This window comes from Anopheles stephensi, unplaced genomic scaffold (assembly GCF_013141755.1).
Source record: "Anopheles stephensi strain Indian unplaced genomic scaffold, UCI_ANSTEP_V1.0 ucontig65, whole genome shotgun sequence".
Classification (NCBI taxonomy): Eukaryota; Metazoa; Arthropoda; class Insecta; order Diptera; family Culicidae; genus Anopheles; species Anopheles stephensi.
Genome location: NW_023405433.1, coordinates 31,207 through 48,391, shown reverse-complemented (window position 1 = coordinate 48,391; position 17,185 = coordinate 31,207). Strand labels below are relative to the sequence as shown.

The 17,185-nt window shown below is 45.2% G+C and overlaps 1 protein-coding gene across 3 annotated transcripts in view; it reads right to left on the bottom strand.

The window, feature by feature from the left end:
- Nucleotides 1-15,942, bottom strand: part of LOC118517203 — a 50,795-nt gene extending 34,853 nt beyond the window's left edge. For all 3 annotated transcript variants that reach the window (XM_036063159.1, XM_036063163.1, XM_036063164.1), the window contains exon 1: nucleotides 14,832-15,942. The gene's annotated coding sequence lies outside the window, so the exon portion shown is untranslated. The remainder of the gene's footprint in view (nucleotides 1-14,831) is intronic.
- Nucleotides 15,943-17,185: the final 1,243 nt, after the last annotated feature.

The following is a 17,185-nucleotide window of genomic DNA, read 5'->3' as shown; positions in this document are numbered from 1 at the left end:
AGTGTTGTTTTATGCAAAGGATCGGAGATAAATTTTTATTGAACAATATTTACCGCAATGGGTAACTTTTGTAAGGATTATTTCCATCTTTAACTGCAGCCCTATAAAACAGATGGCGATATTTGTGAAAGTTTTATGTATCGTCGTTTAAAAACTGTCCGCTATTATGGTGGACCCGATGTGAGAGACTACAGAGCTCTCGAAGAACACGTCGAAAAAAGGAAACCCAGGACGCGATCGAGGGCTACAATATTGCGATAAATTGTATCCCGATAAAATATTTCGCGATTTTAATTAATTTCTCACTGTAAACGCATCTCGTCCCATCCCTGCCTTCTCCTTAATCGAACTTCAATTTCGATAACTTCAAAATATCCGCGTCCGAACACAACACAAAGTTGCGCATGGATCAGTGGGATTATGAGTCTTTTTTTTGGGGGAGCATTTCAGCTTTGCCGCCTTTCTCGGCTCGCTGAAACAAAATAAACTCCACCAGAAACAAACGAGAAGAGGACGGAGCGGACGTGAGACCTCGCCTGATGGAGAGATAAATTTACTAATTATGTGCAAAATTTATCCAATTAATTTCAATCGTCTGTCGGCTTTTTCGGAGTCAAGCCAAAGCGTACCCGAGGAACAACAGAACGAGACGACGAAACTCGGCCGTACGTTGACGAGTCCAGCTGGATCCGTCGCTTATTTATGGCTATTTGGTTGTTTCGGGGTCGCTCCGTTGATTGAATCGTGTTTTTCTTTTCGGAAAATTACTTCGCAAGCATGGAAAACACCGAGCTGTTGTTTTTTTGTGCTCGAAATCATTGATTTCTTTTTAATTTCGTAAAATAAGTCTATAATCACTAATTGATTCGGTGGGCCCCGTAGGCCGCTGCCGTTTAAATCCTCTTCACTCGATCGAGTTTATCCGCTTTTGGCCTGTTTATCTGGCGCAGATTAGTCGATTTCCGTAACGAGCTGGCGTATGCTCTTCCCAGAATGCCCCATTCTGCCAATGTTTGTATCCAATTCCACCAAAAATAGTGTCCTCAATCTCTCTTGCGTCAAGGTACCGACACGAAGCACTCACCTTAAGGATCACTGAAATTGAGCTGAAATAAATATGTTACGTTGCACCACCGACGGCACGAGACTTCGCCACTCTAGCCTTTGGGTGGGAAAAGATGCTCGGAAATGATGATGATGGACTAGCTGCGAAAAATATGTACCCGAAGCAATTTTAAACAAGCACTGGATACGTTCCGAGACGAGCAAGCGTGCCAACTGAGAAAACGAGAGAAATAGGACAGCTGATGGATGCTCCACTTGAAGAGGGAAGCTCGGCTGGGGGGGTTGGATTTATTTTTCCAATATAAATTTCAATTTATTTTCCACTCACTGTCTCACATGCCCAGCGTCTCGTCACACAAGGACACCGCCCATCAGTGGTAAAAACCGCCATTACACTAAGGGAAAGTGAGTGAGTTTTAAGGGATTTTTCATATGAACTCGACTATCACTTAAGTGAAGTGTTAACCTAGTTAAATAATTGTGTGGATGGTGTATTTTCTCCTATTTCCTATTTAATTTCCTATTTTTCTTAAGAAAATTTTATTTATTTTTATTTTTATTTTCTACCCCCAAAAGTATGCAATCAGTGTAACATCTCAAGTAAATTGGGATTGGTTTGATTCGATTGCCGGTTCTCGTTTGTGTGCGATCGGCGCACGCGGCGCTCCCTGTTTTCTCCGGAAAACGAGCTTTCCACCCACGTGGATACACTACCCTTTTCCCTACCTACTACCCCCTTGATCCCTCGTCTTCCCGCCCTGCAGACGTCGCAAAATGTCAATCGTGTTTCAGCGCGCATTTTCATCGCTGCGGGCTGTCAAAAGCAAAGCACGATAACATCTTCAACAGCGCCGTCTGTTTCTCGGCTCCCTCTCACTCCAAAATATCGTCGATCGTCATGGCTTCCTCATCTTTGCTTTACTTTTGGGTACGATTGGTGGTAATGCGTTTCGCCAGAGCAGCAGCAACCAAGCCTTGCTTGGTGTTGGTTCAAAATTTAATTATCAAACTCCCCGGTACCGGTCGAAAATTGCCGTGCTAAGTAGCGGTACGGTGGACATGCTGTGGGCCGTGCAAATAACAGCCCGGTTTGTACAACACCAATCCTTCGGAAACCAGATTTTGCCCAGAACCGCTTGGGTTTTGGGAGTTGTGGAACGTAAATGAACAGCCGGTGCTTTTTCTGACAAAGACAGCCAGCTTGGAGTCGCCTCCAGGGAATCGGATCCCCCGATGGGGTAGGTGTAATAAACAAACATTCCCCGTTCACTCCGTCCAAGGGTACATGGTACCTCCGAGGATATTAGATAGAACGCATTTGTTGGCGGGTTTCGGTGCGTTTCGCCCGGAAGAACCTAGTTGACGCTAGCAAAATTTATAGCTTACGGTTAGTGAAGCAAGACCACTTCCAGCGAGGATTCTCGCTACCCAAAACGCCGACCGTGTCCCGGGCACTACCAAAAAGTCCTCCCCAGAGGGCGCTTCCTGCCTGTTGACATATTTTGCTCCGCAATGTTTTTCCCCAATCTAGCCCAAACCTTGCGAAGCGGAGATTGAATGGGATTTATTTGTTTGTTTAACCCGCCCTCGGGTGGAAGCTTTTCCAGCTTTTCCCGGGCCCAACCAACGGATTATCGACGGCGCGCGTAGCTGTGCGTCGTCCGTTTTCCGATCGATGCGGAAGAAGCTCCTGCAGGGTACGAATTGTTTCAACAATCAACAGAAAGCCATCAAGAGCCGGGTTACGATTTATCAAGCGGATTGAGAGGTTGGGGTGGTGTTAATAGAGTTTGGAGCTTCGGGTCTCGAACATTAACCCTTCCCACGGTACGCTGATAAGCTAAGCAAACGAGCTGCTATTAATTGAAGGATTTAGAGGGAATAGTTCCTTACCGAATCTTTTGTTTGAACATAATTTAATGAAATGTTTCCTTGATCACGACCAATCGTTTTCCGTTCGATAAGTTCCTATTATTTTCCGGTAACTTCAAGATAAATCTTATCTCTCTCTCTCAATCTCTCTATTTATTGGCTCGTATCTAATACAATCAAATCGATTTTGCAAAACACAGCTGCAGCTGTACACCAAACGCGTGCGCTTATAACTCATCGCGGGGAGAACCTGTCGGCTGGGAAGGCCCTTTCGATTTGGAAGTACAATTTTCCTGCCCAAAGCTAACTCGGTTTACGTTTACACCCTATCAGCTCTTCCCTTCCTGTGGATATGGAACGAGAGGATTATTAACATGACAAATCGAAACCAATTTCCATCGACCGCGCACACCACATTATCGACGGTGGTGGAGAAGCGAACAAAAAGCGCAGGAAAACCACCGTTACTGCTACTACTCCACCATCGGGTGGTGTGAAGGTCGACTCGCCTCCGTCTCGACCACTTACCCTGTTTCCCTTCCAGACACGACGATCAAATCGATCGAGAGTTTTATTGGGTTTCGGGGTGAAAAATGAAGTAATTGGCAATATCCGGATATTGGCGCAAAAGCACGCGGTACGCTCGGGGTGGTCGCTTACCCACCGTCGAGTGGGTGAGCTCGGGAAAAACGCAAAACACACGCGCCACTGGAAAACCGTTAATAAGGTTAAGGCAATAGCGTGGACGCTTCCCCACCCTCCGGAGGGGGATGAAGTTTTAGTTCATTAAGCCGATTGTTTCGTGCATGGTCGGAGGCGGAATGGATTATCGACAAATTATGGGAGGACCTCCGCCTGAAAGCTGTCAAGAAGTTTTTCTCCTCTTTCTACTAACATTCCCCGCACGCACTCGTTCTACTAAGTTTTTTGGCGGAAGTCTAGGTGAAACATGTAGCAGAAGCGTCGCTACATTTTCCTAATGCGTTGAGCAAACGGGATAGAATTCGCTTCGACCATGGAGTTTATTGCAATCCTTCGGTGAAATAAATGCTTAAATAATACCCATAATCTATATCGCATCGTGCCAGGCAAAAAAGCAGGGGCGAAAACACATCGCAACCAACGATTTATATTGCAGATCACAGAACACATTTTGACTATCATTATTACGCCGGGCTTTTCGAACTCCAGGGGAACCCTTGCGGACTCGATTGTCGCTTTCGCTTTCACTACAGTACGGGGCAAATAAATGTCGTACTCAAACATTCAGGCACGTACATTCCTAGTTAGGGACGGCTTTCGGTCGTAAAAGGATTGCCGAAATAAACAAAAGCCGACCGGCTGACCTAAAGCTGGATTATCGTAGTAAGAATGAGGTGGAGCGAGGACACCAACATTACCATTGTTGTAAAAATGTTGGACACAAAGGGCTTAGTAGTAAGGAACCCTTTTTTGCTATTGAGGGGCTTACTTGTACGAGCCTGCTTCATGAGGATGGTTGACAAGGAGGACACAAACAGTATAAGGAAATGTTTTCTTGAAGAAGGAGGCATTTTTAAAGACATCTTGTAGGAGGTTTTCCCTGATGATATGTCTTATGACCTTGAGAAAAAAATTCCCAAACCTCTTATTTGATCAGTTCGGTCTAAGTTAAAAAAGCCACTCACTTACATCTGTTATTTTGCGATCTTTTACAAAGCAAACTTTTGCACTATTAAGTACACTTTTTTTCTTCTCGGCATGGAAGAATGTTGTTGACAAATATTTGATAGCGCGCTTGTAGGGAGCGCCAGCACTCATTCGCGCCATGTTTGTCTTTCCATCCCAGTGTGTCCAAACAATTCCAGCCAGCTGCATTGACATCATCGGACGGTGGAAAACACTCATCAACACGTGGTGTGCTGAGAGGCCCCGGTAGCATCTTTTTCAACGTTGCTGCTGTGGCTGCCGTTGCTCACCTTCTGCAAGGTGAAGCAATTACGTCGAGCATCTTCAAAAAGCTGTTGATGTGAGGGCCTTTTTGTCGGTGTTCGCGACTTCAAAAAAGTTCACCATAAAACCGATATGTGTATTATGAAAATTGAGCTTCACACTTCTGAGCCACCCGGTTGCGGTTCTGTAACTCATCATTAACGCAAAGGTTGTAAAGAAGATTGGTTTGGTTCGTCGGGGCAGAAGTAACAGGAGGTAGAGCAGCTGAGTCATAAAGTTAAAGGCGTGCTGATGTTAATATTTGCACTGAATGGTTTTGTTTCTTTGGAGAACGCAAAAAAACTTGAAGTGCTGTTTGTTGTACTGCATACATACTCGAATTTGTTTTTCGGCTTTTTGGTATTGTAGTGCGCGGCAGATATCTTAAGCTGAGTCATGCAGTTGAAATTAGTCAAGTGTCAAAAGTGTATTGAAGCACTATTGGTAGAAAATAGAAGATCAGCATGAGAAGGCTTCAGCAATATTTGTCGCAAAAAGAGAGAACGGACATTGAACATATTGCATTTCAGCGTTGTTGTGCATTTTTCTGGCCATTTGGACCATTGGGCTCCAAAAGTTCCGAGGGATCGTCCATGCAATACGTGACGCTTTTGTAGAGCATGGGGGTTGCTTTAGATTTGTTGCTTCTTTGAGCTACTTACATAAACTAAAATGCACCTTATACTCATTGGAATGTTATTGAAGAAGACTGCGTGAAGTTTGGAGGCTGCAGGTATAGCCCAAGAGTTCCCAATTTTTGCGTTACGTTTTAAATGGACCACAGCAAACGCCATTATTTAGTGTGCATCACGTGTACACTATTAGAGCATCGTAATGGTCCACCACTAACGAGTTGCTCCCGAGATGCTTCACTGACGATCCGAGTGGTTCGACGACAAGGACATCATCGAAAGCAGGGACGATCTTAGTAGGGAAGCGAAAAGGTTAGGAAAAATCCCGTCCACCAAAACCATAAATCCTCGTCCATCCTTCATTTATGCTTCTTCGCACGAAAAAGCTTGAACCCCGCCTTGGACTCTTCTCGAGCTTCGGTGAACCATAGCGCGATGGCGCTTCCAAGATGCCCCACTTCAAAATTGCTGCTTGAAATCTTTCCTCTCCGAAGAGCAAGAATAAGGAAAAGCTAGGAAAAAGGAGAAATCATTCCAGAACATTTCCATTAGCGAAAGAACGTACCACTCTGCATCTGCCCGTTGGAAGGACACTCGAGATTCACCGGGACCACTGTGTGATAGGACACGAGGATTTTTTTATTTTTGCAAAGTGGTCAAGTGAGCCACCCGAGACAATGTGATGAAGTCCTCCGTGCCCGCACTATCGATTGATCGCCTTTCGTTTCGCAGCACAGTAACGCAAAACCCTTCAAACTTCCGCACGGGCCACACACAAGCGATGGGTGGTAGCTTTATAATTCACCGGTTCGTGTTCAATTATTTCCTGGCCCGTGAGTCCCGTGCCTTCCCAGACTGAAGAACGAAATGAAATCGAGGGAAGGACGGAGTGAGCTGCCGTGGTGCATAACCGATTTATGCAACCGCAGACCGATGGTGAGTGACAGTGCAGCAGGAAGAAATTGAAACGTTTCGATCGCAATGCAACGCGCTCTGTGTGTTTGATACTTGATGCAAAATTGAACGAATGAAGGGAAGCGGCTGCAACAAAAAAAAAAAAAAACAAGAGCTACGAACGGTTTCGAATGATAAGCAAAGTGGCACGTTCCAGCGAATGGAGAATGTTTGTGCCAGCTCCCTGAGGAAGAACGTGAGCAATCAATCAGATGGGGCTTATGGGACAAAGGGAGGATCGGAGCTTGGAGCAGTGGAAGTCATTTGTTATGCGTGCATGTTTGGTCTATTGTTGTCCAGTGCTTGATGCAACATACTGGAACTCTACTCTTGGTGATTCTTTATGCCTCTACTATTTTAATAGTGAAATCTTTCGCATGAGAGAACGAATATTTCTACGTTTTATTCTCCGAATGTCTCTTAACTATAGTTTCTCTTAAAGCGCCCTCTTACGGTATCACTATGTACCAATATGACAGCTAGCAATCGGTCTAATTATTTTGACACTTAGTCAACAACTATGCAAATAGGTTTTTAATGGTTGCTATTTTCATGCCTTTTGTTCTCCACGCACGTACCAGTCGAACACAATTTTTAATGACTTTTTGTCTAAAAAATCCCCAACCGGCCCAATTCGCAACTGTTACGCAATTGCTTGCCAAACGGTTTTGCTTTCCGCAACAAAACAACGTGACGTGACGCAAAACAATCGCCGCGATAGAAGGACTTGCCGACGCGGCATCGTGTATCACATCATCGAAACCATTGTCAACGGCATGATCCACCATCGGCTTGGTGGAACTGACGCCGGCTAACCTTTTCGCTACCACTAAGCTTCACGGAACTTGCCGAGATACGTGCACGTGACGATACTCCTGATGTTTTTTTGCCTCCATCACGGACCACGCCATCATTCTCACGTCCTGCCGCGTTGTGCGGGCCGATGACATTTTCCAGGATGCGAAAGACCGCCGAAGACAACGGATGCATCGCGACCGAAACGCGACCGGCACAGGATGATTTATAGCGTTCCCTTTAAACTTTTTCACAAGCCCTGGCGGCTGGCTGGGCGTGCGTCACTGTACGACGCTGGTGTAAACAAATAGGCACAGAAAGTAAAATTCCCATTTCAGCGCGTAACGAGCGCAAACACACGAATGAATCATCAACTTTAGGCACGATGGAATGGCAAAGGCATTGGAGAAAAAAACACACAGCCTTCAATTGTCACGAGCGAGCCACCACCAGCAGTATTCAATTATTTTGCCGACAGTTAATGAACGCGAGCGCGACAAAATATGCATATCTTCTGGCCGAAATGCCGATGCAACAACGGGCGATGCTTCGCTTCAGTCCCGTATATCGCCGTGGATGCGTATCGGAAATGCAGCCGACTGCTCTGCTGATGCCAGACGCTAGATAGCGCGGCTAACAGAATTAAAAAACTCGCCCCTTGATCGGATCGGTAACGGTCATCGGAACCGTCCTAGGGAGACAGCAACACGTTTTCGATAGGCCAGATACAGAAACACTGTTAAAAGCGGGCTCCAAAAACAAAAACAAATTCAGCAAACATTTTTCAAAGGCCCGTATCATTCTTCTGTCCCATTTTGAAAAGCCCGTCCGTTGGTGTTATCCGTCACAAATGCAACAGATGACGTTCGGTAAGCGTGAGAGATGTATTTTTTAAATAATGCACCCCACGTTTCCCGCCATCAGCGGTTGTCTTAGTACTCGTGCCAGTAGTGACGAAAGGCACTCACGTTGCAAATTTGCAACTACAAATAACACCCTCTGTCGAATGTGTTATTTGTAGAAAGATACAAATTTGGATTGAAATAACATTAAAAATATTGATCAAAAAAGTAATACAATAAAACACTCCTATAATCACCACTCGGAATAGCAGGAACCCCGGGTTCATTAGGAAGAGACATTTCGCTAGGGTGCGATATCCGTTTTCTGTGCGGAGACGTGCTTGTCACAGCCACAGTGCTCCAGGCGCTAGATGAAATAGAAATCGATGAAAAGAAAATCGATTGACATCATCAGACACTCCCCGGTTGACATGGATAGAGATCGAAATTTGACATGCCCGGTACGCAAAATGTCGCTCGTTAGTGCAGGAATAGTAGGAATAGTAGTAAGGAGGGAAAAATGTTAAATCTCACTAACAAGCACGTGCGAAGTACGCTGAGCGGCGATGTGTCGAGCTTTTTCTTCCATTGGGTGGCACTATTTTGCATGTACGATATGGATTAGGTCGCAGGCAAATGTGTGCAAAGCTGTGTATCATTATAATAGCACACAGAATGGAAGCACTTTCCAATTAGCGCGACAAACATCTCGAAAAATAAGCGAAAAGCAGGAAATGATGCTTTTACATTAACACCCACTTCTACTCTACTCCTTACTGTATAATAAAAATACTTGAAAATTCATCCAAGTTACTAATACTGACAAGCGTTACTAAGCGTTACAGCTGAGCTGTCAAAAATTCGTTACGCTCGTTTTTCGGCCTGTGTTATTGGAGGCCTAGCAAATGGTTTGTTTTAAACCAAAGCTTCTTCGCTATGCTTTCCTAATAGCACATCTTAACTTTTTAATGCTCCTCTTTTTCAATCCCATTTATCAATCCCATACCTTCAATAACACCGTTCACCATTCATTCATAAATAATTCATAAAAACTAACAAATCTCTTCATAACCATCATGACTCATAACGGTGCACCGTATTCTGTTTTCGTTTAATAGGGTTTCAAGTAATCCTGCTTCCATCATCAAAATCAAGAAACGTCCCAAACCGGTGTACCTCTCGGTACATGCGGCTCCTTAAGCAACATCTCGTTCGGATTACTGTGTTGACCTTAAGGGTTTTGATCGGTCGGGGCTTTTAAATTGAAAAAAAAGGCTGAATACCGTGACTTGTTTGAACGATGCTTATTCGCCGGGGTCCATCTTCCCCGCATGACATCATCATCATGTTCATCGTCATCACGATCACATTGTGAAGTTGGGTTACGTTGATAATAATCGTAGCCAGAGACTTGTGGTCGTGGAGGGGTCAACCGTGCCATTAGGCTGAGAACTGCGAAAGTAGACACATGGAAAGCAAAACAACAACACATACAGCGGTTCGGGTGTAGAGAAGAGACAAAAAACGACTCACACTCACATGTGTTACATGTTACCTTCGACCCTCGTACCTCGTAGGAGGTGGGTTAGGTCTGTCCTCGTTTTTTTTTCGTCGCTACCTTTCTTTCTCCAATTTGCTGAGGGTGTACATTCCGTATGTTGGGTATACAGCGCTCAGGTGAAGGAGGCTTGGAATGTTTGTGCCCTTCGTCTCAAGGTACACCATTTCTGGCCGCCAGGTGACCGTGTAAAAGAAAATAAATTTGTAAAACTGACCCCTCGACGCACGAAATCGAAATTATGGTTCAGTTCCACCACGCATGTACGCACTTGGCAGTTGGGATCGTTTACCAAAGTTTGCGAGTTCTCACCTCTTTGATAGGTTCAGCTCAAGAGATGGAGATTGTCTAACACACTATTAAAGCTGTCCAATTCACTCTCGATTTTTTTTTTGCTTTGGGAACCTCGCCAAAGACACCACGGAATTAAACCTTTATCTGAGATCCGTTTCAGGTGCGGCGAAACGTTTGCTCGAACCTGAGCTGGCGCACTTTGCACGCGGGCTCGGAACCGACTCGACTCGAAGTTTTGATTGTTATTGTTTCCTTTTACCAATAACCCCGGAACGCAATTGCGCCCGAGGGGTGGTTCTGCGAGTAATAAAGCCGGACAAGATCGCGATCGCGCTTGAGCCGCAGAGAGGTCGCGCCACCACACCCGGGGAAACCACTTTTGTAACCTCGAAACGGTGCCAGCGGGTCAATAGCGCGATCCTTTTTTGCTTCAGTTTTACCCCCTTTTTTTTTTGCTAAACTCAGGTGAAGTTTGCGTTGTCCCGCGAATGTGGTGGAAATTATGGTGTTCAAGCCCACGTTCGTTCCAATATCCATAGAGCGAGAGAGGGGGAACGATTAGCTCCGGGACACAAAAGGGTCATGGATTTTTGTGTCTAGGAACGCCTTTTGTGGAGCTTTTCAACACCTTTCATCCTTTCCAGGAATCCTACCAATTTATTGATCTATTACTCACGATACATGAAGGTATCGTTGCCCATAAACCTGAGTTAAAGATCTTGTTACTGATGTCCCAGCCCTCCTCAATACTCCTAGACTAACCGAAAGCTCGTAAAGACCGCTCTAACTCATCCCTTCTGAGCATGGTTGTGCTCGGTGTCTGAGTACACCTGAGATCATCAATCGTCCACAAAATGGATGACACGGTTCAGGTTTAAGCATTCTCCCGTAACCCATCATCTCCACACGGACACCATCATCTATCACGGCGATACACGGCGAAAATCCCACCCCAGTAACCAGCAAAAGGGCACCGCAACAGCACTTACTTTATTCTTTATCGGATAACATTTTCAAGCTCCTGCATCCTTCCTGCGCTACCTGATCCTGCTCCGAAACGCTCTCTAATTGTGATAAATTATGTGTGCATGAAAATACTTCGAATGTTTATCATCATTAGTTGGGTGCGCGTTATTTATTCTTGCCTTACCGGTCGGGAAGATGCGATAGGATCGTGTTCTACCGGCTAGAATGCAGCACAAAAACCAACACACACACACACACACACCCTGAGAGAATGCATTGAGTGCCCTTTGTTTCCATTGTTTCCTTAAGTCCTTTTTGCACGAAAACTGGGAACAAATACCAGTGGTGCAGAATGTAAATTTAGAGTGTATTGATTAAACACATACCACACCAACTGGTGGAGATATTTGCCCACGCCAGGAACAAAATCTAATAAGAGAGCAATTAATATTGGTACGGTCTTATTGTTTACGAACGCTTCAAATTAGTTTAAAGAGTGAGTGAGAGCACGTCATTAAAGGTCATGATAAACAAATCACCTTGTTCATCAATGTCTAGGCCTGTTGACGTTTTGTGAATAATCATAGTTGTTGCAATTAATTGCCAATTTAAATGTTGTCGATGACAACCATCACATTCATCACGATTCACGTTGCCAACACGCTCAGTGTGAGTCATTACTTTAAGACCTAGTTTGTTTATTTGCCAACGAGTTCATTTTCTTGAAGCTCCTCGCCTATTTACTGACATTGAAGTCATCGCAGAGCACAGAGTAACAAATTGTAAACAGTTTGCTCGAAAAACGATATGCTTCTTCGCGAAACACTTTGCGCAATGGGCGAATCGGTACACCCACATCTTCACCCCCAAAACACCTCCCTCCAAAATGGCTCCCAAGTGACTTGGCAATCAATCAATTAGATGCCCTTGAACAGCATGCTACAGAGGGAAAGAGAGAGTGGGTATCGTTGGTACCTTACTGTTTGCTTCCTTGGAGTTCCAGTACGACAGAGTTAAACTTTTACTTTACTGAATTCCTACTCCCTGTCCCCCTTCCTTTGCCTTACCCTTATACCCTCCTGGGCATTGAGAAAACGAGCAAGGACACACACGAAAAATCACCGAGGTGGGGGTTCCGAATGAAAGTGAAAATTGATTTGTTTGCTACATGCGCGATTTGTTCGAGGCAACCCATCCATCCATCGACGGCTCTAATGCCGATTGGCAACGAGCGTTGTTCAACTTCTGCTATCGAAATGGGAATCCGCTTACTTTCGGATGTCAGACCATCGTCACAAGATTCCTTTCCCATGCTGCTCGTCCACGGTCCGCAGGAGTCCTACTTGATCACGTAAAAAAATATGAGTGCAAGAGGCCGCTCGTGGAGACTCTTTGATGGTGGAATTTCGTGAGGACATCACGGTCATCCATTACGCCATCGGCAACTCTTCAACCCTCCAGCACAACCACTTCAACATCTCAACCACCCTTGACAAACCGTTCAGAATCTTCGCTGCGGTGTAATCGAAACTTCATCAAGCACCGTATCGGAAATCGTTAATGATCAAGCTCGCAGCTTCTTCTCTTGTGTGTGGTGACGATCATCGAGCCCGTCGGGTGATCTAAGGTCAGAGCATCGTTTGAGTCAAACTCGCCGTTCGGTTCCCTGTTCGACGATCGGTGCGTTGACGGTAGCCACCATGATGTATGTTATTAAATTAACCTTTTTTGGCACCACCGATTGCGGCATACGATGTGTGGCCCCCTTTTGGTTTTTGTGACGGTAGACCTTCGATAGCAGTCGTCTGTCACGGCGACGGCATCGTCCACGACCACGATCGTGGAGTTCTTGTACTCCACTTGCCAAATCGATCAGCTCCACAGACAAACACACAAAAGAAGCTAATGTTTGTGGGTCACCGTGGCGAAGGGATTAATTCTTCCCCCCCGGTTTTTTTGTGCTTTCCCAAAGATGTCTACGGGAGTATGGTGATCACGAAGAACTAATGCTTGGCGGGAGGACTACGACTTCGGATTAAATTAAAGCCAATTAATAGGATTTTGATGGAGCCCTTCGGAGTCGCCCAGCCGCTCACTCTGTGGGACATTCGGTAGCATACAGTTACAGTTAGACCTACGGCATAAGGGCATCACGGTGGCTCCCCCAAAACCACCGGTTACTTGGGGTACGGTCAATTAAAACGTCTGACAAGCTTCCCACAACCAGGGAGAACGAGTGCGCGTGGAAAGATGAACCGTTGATTGCTTGCCCTTTTACGCTCTTTGTCTTTGCGATGCTCGAGATGCTAATGCCGTACGGTGGAGGAACCCTAACGGAACTCGTTTCCCGTTCGAGAATATAGAAACCCCTACTCCTTTACCGGACATTAGCTAGACGAGGCGACCATTTCGCTGACATCAGCGCAGTCACGTGAGACCCGCGCGTTCTCAGGAGTTTCACATGTGTTTACGTGCCTGGTGCGCCCCCCTTCGTCGTTGTTATTATTTTCTTATTATTATTTTAAAGCCCTTCTCCCCAGTACTTTACCCAGCGTTGGACCTGTTCAATGTCAACCTTCGATGTGGTCGTCGACTGTACTTCACCGCCGCTTCATAACCTCATTGCTTACCGGGCGGTTCTCTCGGGCGGTTGTTTTGCTTGATAATGTATTCCATATTGGTGCCGCACCACGTGCTTGCGGTGTCGATCGCGCACGATCACACACACACACTTCTACGGCACCACAGCATTGCTAACCTCCAGAGGACAAACTGCGGAAATGAAGTTTTGTGCTCCAAAAATAGTGCATTACATCGACGAATCGATTGTTACGACCAATATTGCTTTTTGATCGATTTTGTGCCGTTCAGCACGATTTGGCAATTCATCACTTTAAAAATAAAATACCGAGCAAAATACGCAGTAAATAGCTCCAGCACCCTTCGGTCTCGTTCTTCTCGGAGGTTTGTTTTCTATTTCCCGGCCTCGCTTTACGAGCACGCGTTAGCACCAGCAGAGGACCGCCCCTTCGGGTCTGAGTCATCCGCAAGTATGAGCGGCTATTCGGGGTTGATGTAAAACCGAGATTGAAACTCAATTACGACGAACGAAGTCGCGACCGGATCGAGAATCGGTCAATAAATAAATTAACCGCTGTTCGCCTCGTGCTTCTCGGGCTGTTGTTCTTCCCAAGCAGGAGCGCACGTGCACCCGGATGAATCTTTCCACGCCGTCGCCATTTCGAAAGCAAATAAAGTTTTTTTACAGCACGCCCTTGTGTCTCCCATCTCCCGACTCCACCTTTTTTCGTGGGAGAAGTATGGCGCACCGAGAAGATAGATGATTTAACCTCTCCAATGTGTCGCGGCATCCCGTCCCTCTTAACGGCGTCAGACGCGCAATGTACCGTTTTAATCCTCCTGCAATGCTGACACCCGACGAAACGCGAGACTCGAGCCAACCGCAAGCCTTAAAACTTTTACACAGATTTTACGATCCAGGGAGCCTTGCGGGTCTTCCCGCCCGCCACGTTCTGGGGGGATCTTTCTCCCGGCGATTCTTTGAGAAGATCGGAACAGTGTGGGGAGCTTTGTGCGCGCGAACAACATAGTGGCGCTGTAAATCACTCAACGTCCAATATGTTTGAGTTAATGATAGAGTTCTAGGTGTAGCTAAGCTTCCTTCCCCTAGGTGCGCTAGGTCCGAGGGATATAAGAATTGCCCCGAGAGAACAGTTGGCAAACGTTTACGAGCAATAAATTTTGTATTGGAAAAAGCGCTCGCTCGTAAAGCACCGTATTAGCGATCTAACTACTGCGTAATATGTCCTATTCGGGGATACCTCAAAGTTTTCAATTAAATGCCTTCTTTTGTCTACTTACCTTTGTAGGGTTCTACTTATTTGAGCTTGCTCGTTTGACCACGCTTTATCAGGACACTATTGTTTTGAGCTTTAATTTAAGGATCTCTTCTCCCGCACACCTTCAAAAAGTGTAATATTTCCACTGCTTCACAGCAAACTCTTTTAGCATATAAATTTCACTTACACCTCACATAACTTCACCTGATGCCAATTTTTCCTTTTTTTTGCCGTCAACCGGTCACCAAGTTACACCACCGCTGGAGGTCCTTCTCGGACCACCTCTAGTATCTCTTATCGTGGGCTGCTGTCGGAGGAAACGGGCAGCCGCCTGGGTGGGCTCACAATTTATGGTACTTCAGGGAGTGAGAGCGAAAATTTATTTCGCCTATTTATTCATTTCAAACTGTGATGGAATCTTTTCTGTGTGCGGGTTTTATGGCGCGTTACACTCGCCGTTCACTCACAATCGCGAATCAATAAATGTTGCACGTGTCACACACACAGCCGGGGAATCCTGGACGGTCGGAAAAACTCTGGCAAAACATTCAATCACCCCGTTTATTTTGTTTTGTTTTATTCGATCCTCATAACGACCCAAAACGCACCCAGAAAAACCGTTTTCCCTTTGTTACTGGGGGCTGTCAAACACACAATCGCGAGCAGGAAAAACGGCTACTACGATATGGGTTTCTTGCACTCTAGAACGCACGGAAATCGACGCTTTAATTTGACTTTTCATAGGACACTACCGAGTAGATGATTTTATTTTATCACTCACTAACCACTAATAATTTCCCAAATTATTACTCAAGTCACGTTTACAATGCACCGCCTTCTGCACTGATCTTTATTGTTAAAAACACTGTACCGCCCAACCAAACAACACACTACCCGTTCTTAACGAGCTCAATTTCCACAAATTGTTAACCAATTTTCACTTGCGTAAAATTCACCTCCAGTGTGTTGCAAACTACTATTCAAGCACATGCACGAAAGAACAAACCGACAACTGACGAAAACGACGCTACCGAAGTTGCGCTCTGAAGGTCCACCGAAGCACACGGAATCCCCCTCGAGTGAAGAACCAGCGAATGCACAAAAACCCGTCCGAAGCACTGGGCGTTCGCACCAAGAGTGATGGGGCGAATGCCTTTTTTCCGGTGCGTGTTTTGGAGCTGTCTCTGGAAGCTGCAATGTTGTTGTTGTTTGCTGGGGAGCATTTACGGCGAGCGCGAGTGAGAGAGAATGCAGGTGAGAAATGGCGTAGCAGCGAGAGCGAGCTTGTGTGTGTTGAAACGGTAAGCGTTTGAGAGAGCGAGAGCACGGGTTTGTGAAGCGTTTTTAAAGCGTTTCTTGTGGGGAATACTGCGTTTATTATTTTGTAACGTTTTTAATATCTTATTATGTTAATCAGTACAAGCTTTCTGGTTCTTTAATGCAGAAACTGTAAATTTAAATATAGAAATAAATAGGAAAAAAAAAAACTTTATGAAATTCCCGCGCTTATAAACAGAGAGTGAAAGGAGAGTAAATATTCAACACCTTCTCGCCTAGTACAAAATTGAAGAGAGCAACATTGCGCCTCGCTTTCGCGATTGGCAGTGCGTGTGTGAGGTAAAGTAAACAAAAAAGTACGTTGAAAAGAACTGACGCGTACTATCTAAACACAATCTTTGAAAAAATTGGGTAAAAAGGAAAAACAACCGCTCTAATCAAAACACGCTTTGGCAATCAATTTTCAACATCGATTTTTCATTTGTTCCTTCCGCGTTTTATTCAAATCTGAGTTATTTTAATTGATTTATTTCACGAAACAAACACTTTTGTCTCGCAACAGGTTTTTCCATTTGGGATTCGTTTGTTATATATTTTGCGAAGGACTTTATTGCTTTATTTTGTTCAGCTTTAATCATTCGGATCAGCTCCCACTTTCATCCCAACAATGCCCTTCGAAGTATGGAATTTAAATTTTCGTGTGAAAAAACGGGACACATTCCTATGGTTCCGCCCCCTTTTTGGCCCTTTTTAACTGTGAAATAATTATCCCCAATAATTGTTGACAGTAGTATGCAGAACGAAGAGACAATTTTTAATGAGCATCCTAAGGACAATTCCACACGCAGCGTGTATCGTGTGCATTCCGAAAAAACCTCCGAAACCTGCTATTAACGAGGTTCATGGTTGCGCATTAATTTCGCTTCCAGCATACCATCGTGGCGACAACGATGTATGATACATCCTGAATTACAACCAGCCAACGAAGTAGACCGAAACCGCACTGCCTCAGAATCACCTCTTGGGTCGCCTTCCACTTTCGAGCGACTCGAGAGATGTTTGTTACCCGTTGCACGAAATTAACTTTCAAGATGCGTT